This window comes from Bubalus bubalis, chromosome 6, assembly GCF_019923935.1.
Source record: "Bubalus bubalis isolate 160015118507 breed Murrah chromosome 6, NDDB_SH_1, whole genome shotgun sequence".
In the NCBI taxonomy this organism is placed as follows: Eukaryota; Metazoa; Chordata; class Mammalia; order Artiodactyla; family Bovidae; genus Bubalus; species Bubalus bubalis.
This window is the reverse complement of record NC_059162.1, coordinates 94732201-94736957: the sequence shown is the minus strand read 5'-3', so window position 1 is coordinate 94736957 and position 4757 is coordinate 94732201. Positions and strand designations below refer to the sequence as shown.

Sequence of the window (4757 nt, the reverse complement as noted above, 5' to 3'; positions counted from 1 at the left end):
AAAGTACATCCTCTGGGTACATACAAACCTACATTAGGTTTCAGTGGCTTGGAGAGTAGACCAGGGTCTGAATTTCAGCTGCCATTTGTTTCCTGCCTCAGGCACCTTTGTGACATGAACAAAATGTGTGACTCTATGTTCTGGCCCCACCTGGTTATTGGTGTTCTATTGTTAAATTCAGAACACAGCCTCTGGACACAGACCAGGGAAGTTAGTTTCTGTCCCCTTCTCCCCACATCTTTTAATTATAATATTTTGTGATTTACTGTTCAAACACTAAGCAAATCTTCCTCCTTCTGTCTTTATTTTTCTGTCTGAAAGCTCCAGAGACTGTTCCTTCCTATATGGAATATAGAGCTCCATTTGTCAGGAATAAGTTTGGCAAGCATAATACCCTATCCATACTTTTCATCTGACTCAGGAAAATGATGGGATTTTTTAAGTTTTTTTTTTTTTTCAGTGCATAAATCGTTTTGAAACACTAATCCCAGAAATAAAAAGAAAGAGGGAGAGAAAACATTGCTGACAACCCTGTCTCCTATCGTAATAACTGTTCTCATTTCTCCACATAACCTTGGTGACATTGTCTCCAAGTTCCTAAATTCCAAACTCTGTCCTCATGTGTGTCATTTTTAATGAAAGAATACATTTCATTTTATGTTCTGTACTTTTTACTGAATAGTATTGCCACCCCCCAAATTTCATGTTTCATTCATGCATATATCCAACAAATTTTACACAGTTCTTATAACTTGCCAGGCTCTATTTTAGATGACAAGGATTCAGTAACGAATATGCCAAAGCCTTTATCCTGTGGATTTAATTCTAGTTAAAGAGACATACAACCAACAATGCATATATAGTGAAATGTCAGGTGCTATAAAGCAAATTAAAGCAAGGCAAAGGAATAGAGAACAATGTTGTATAACATTTTAGAAAATGCCTCTTGCAGTAGATACACAATTACTTAATACTGATACCAAATTCAAACATTTCGATCATTGTTTCTGAGATTGCCTATCAGTGACATACATATTTATTTTTTTATTAAAAGTTTCCTTTAGCATAAAACTCTGAAAGAGGACTACTAGCACTTTTAGCTCCTGGTTTTTCCTAAAGATTATTATCACCACAATTCACATGTCAGAGAGCAAAATGTTAGCTAGAGAGAACTCTAGGAAGATGGCAAAGTAGAAAGCACCAGGATTCTATCTCCCCACCTGCCAACAACTGCACTATGTAACTATTTGCAACTCTGGAACCTATTGAAGACTTGCTGGCAACTTCCAGTGGAAGACTTGTTCTGATCACAGAGGTGCAAAGAGGCAGGCAGTCGCTGTACCGCCCACCCTGTCGCCAGCGCCTACCCAGACAGCAAAATTCCAGGGGATTTAAAGGGCTCCCACTACTATTCTCCCTCTCTTTTTCCCTGATGAACTGAAGAGAGAAATAGAAGGTTCGACTTTGGGATTTATTTCGGGGTTTGAAATTTTCTCAAGTCGGCCATAAGGGAAAAAGAAACAAGCCACAGCAATATCTGAACCCTTGAAAAGATCCCGAGAGAAAGGGGGAAGGGAAAACAGCCACCAGCCCAACCACTTGTGTCTTCTGCCCCTTCCCACCTATCTCACCCACCCTACCAGCCCACACTGCCTGGTACTTGAAATCTGTGGCTAAAGGACCATTGCCACATAACTTCAAAAATAATTAACCACCCTTCCTTCTGAAACCCACCCAAATTCACTCATTCAGCACTTACTTTTTTGAATCCACTCATAACTTTTTTTCTATGAGCCCCCTCCCTAAATGGAGTTGGGGAGGGGTGAATGCATGCTGAGTTGGCCTTTATTTTTTGATCCAATTTTATTTTTGGATATTTATTTATAATAAATATCCAATTTATTTTTTGATCCAATGAGGCCCCCCCAAATAATTGAACTTTGGGTTCTGATTGGTTGTTTTATTTATTTTTTCCCTCCAAAAGTTTAACCTCCTCCCCACCTGAGCCTGATAAAACCTTGATCATGGGTTTGGGTCCCATAGGCCTCAAAGAGAGTCCTTAAACTTGAGGATGCTGGATAGCTTCCTTAACTGAGATGGGGAACTCAAGAATATGGATGAGATTTCAAAGATATTCAGTCTGATGAAGGAAGCATGAGAGATGGTGAGTCACCGCACTTATCTGAACATTCTGCTGCAGACTCATTCACCAGAAATATTGGTCAAGTTTATTGATGCTGGTAGTTACAAGTTTCTTAACAATTCATTGACAAATTAAAAAACAACCAACAACATTCCCCTCTTGCAGCAAATTCTACTGACCCTGCAGCATCTCCACTCACTGCAGACCATCTCAAGCAGAACAACACAGCCAAACTGGTGAAGCAACTGAGCACATTAAGTGAGAATGAAGAGCTCTGGAAATTGGCCTCAGTCCTTATCAGCAACTAGATGACCATCATCCACTCCCAGAGCAGTACACCACCCAGCCTGCTGAGAAAGATAAAAGAAACAGAAAGAAGAGGGAAAGAGTTAAACCACCCCTCCTGAGCAACCGGTGATAGAAGTGAAGGCTGAGCTCAGGCTCAGGAGGCCCCAGAGAAGAAGAGGGAGAAGTCTAAGTCTCTTATAACCCCAGTGCCCAGTCTCACACCAAGTTCCACTGGACTAGAGCTGGAGACCCCCATCTTTGGTGACTGTGAAGAATACCAGTGTAGTGGTGGTTTCTGACAAGTACAACCTTAAACCCGTCCCCCTCAAGTGTCAACACAACACCCAATGCCACCAAAGAGATCTAAGTGAAGATAATCCTGCCACAGCCAATGGAAAGCCTGGGCTTTCCGGATGTGCTCAATTCATCTTCTGTTCCAGGCATCAAAATCAAGAAGAAGGTGCTGTCACCCACAGTTGCCAAGTCAAGTCCATTTGAAGGGAAAATAAGCACAGAACCAAGTACAGCTGAAACTTCTTCCCCAGAGCCAGTCAGCACATCCTTCTGAGGTTATGGACACAGACGGTCCAGAGCCCCCAGTTTTCCCTGCTGAAGTCCCAGAGCTCACAGATACCACCGCTTTGGAGCCAGGAACTCTGGGTGCAAAGCCAGTTGAGAGTACCAGAGATCCTAGTCAGCTGACTCAGAAAGGCAGGAAGAGGAAAGCTGTGATGTGGCCAGAGGGCAAACTGGGAGAGTATTTCTGTTTTGAACTGGATGGAACTGATGAGCAAATGTGAGTAAGATCAAGGACTTTGGCAGGTCAGCTAAGTGAGAGATACCATCAGAGCGAACACATGTTTGAGATAGGCTGGCATCTGAGCCACAACACTGTGGAGGAGAAAGTACCCTGGATGCGCACCAGGGCCCTGGTGCTGCTTTCGCCTCTCGTTATCCCTGGAAGAAACAGGAGGTACATCCAGGCTGAGGAGGAGAAGATCTTTCGGGAGCTCTTCCTGAACCAGGAAAGTCCTCATGAGCCTGATGAGACTTAGGAGCCTATTCCCCCCACCCAAACTCATCACCCTAGATGTGGATTGTTCCATGGATGAGACCCTAGAGCCTAAGAGGCCTGTGGTTCACCTGATGGGGAAGGCAGTTTGAAGTTGCCTCCTATTATGGCCAATTTTATTGGAAGCACAGGTGCCGGGAAGAATCCCCATGATCCTAGAGCAGGAGGCATCAGTTTGAAGGAGAGCCTCTCCTCCATCATGGGTAGACCTAACAGTTGGCCCTCACAGGAAGGCCAAATCAACCAGACTATTCAGACAAGATCAAGCAGATGCTGGTGCCACCTAGATTCAGGCCTGGTCCCATAGCCAGTGGTTTCTTACTGGAAGGCCCCGAGGAGCCCAAGGGCATGCAGCATCTCCTCCCTGAACCTGGGAAACCTATGCCAGATCCCCATGGAGGACCTGGGTGTCCTGTTAGCCCAGAGGGTCCACATCTGCTGTGTCCCCCACCCTCTTCCGGTGGGGGGGGGGTGGCGATCCCTTCTGGGATGGTCCATGTGACACCATGCAGGGTGACCTGGTGTGGGGGGGATCAGCATCAGGTCCTGGACCATACCATAGAGGCCATGGTAGCCAAGAAGCAAATGAACCTTCTCTTCCTCCAGTCTGAGGGGCCAGAAAAGGTCGCTCTGAAGGAGGACTCCCAAATGGAGGAGGGGACCCTGGTGGAGGTGTTGTTGGAGATGGTGGGCATCATCTCCACAAAGGCCCTGGCAGTGGCATGGGGGTGAAGGCAGTGGACATTGCACCCACGAAGGCCTTGGTGGAGGAATGGATGCTGGTGGTAGACATTGGCCCCATGAAGGCTTTGGACATGGGGGACAGACCCCATGGCCACCAGCCTCATGATGTTCCTGGTTATCGAGGCCACAACCATTGAGGGCCACCCCCTCATGAACACCATAGCCATGATGGCCCTGGCCATAGGAGGAATGTGGGGCCACTGAGGGCATGATGGAGGCCACAGCCATGGAGGAGACTGAAAACTTTTCCCCTAAGATCAGGAACAAGGTAAGGTTGGATGCCCACTTTCACCACTTCTATTCAACATAGTACTGGAAGTTGTAGCCAGAGCAAGTAGGCAAGAAAAAGAAATTGAAACCAATTTTCAATTGGATTTGGATTGAAACCAAATCCAATCCTTTCCAGATTGGAAAGGATGAAATAAAAATATCTCTATTTGCAGATGGTATAATCTTATATGTAGAAAATACTAAAGATTCCACAAAAAAGTCTGTTAGAACTAATTAATT

The 4757-nt window shown here is 45.2% G+C and overlaps 1 pseudogene; it reads left to right on the top strand.

Moving 5' to 3' along the window:
* Positions 1-2024: 2024 nt before the first annotated feature.
* Positions 2025-4536, top strand: LOC102396783 (annotated as a pseudogene).
* The last annotated feature ends 221 nt before the right edge of the window (positions 4537-4757 follow it).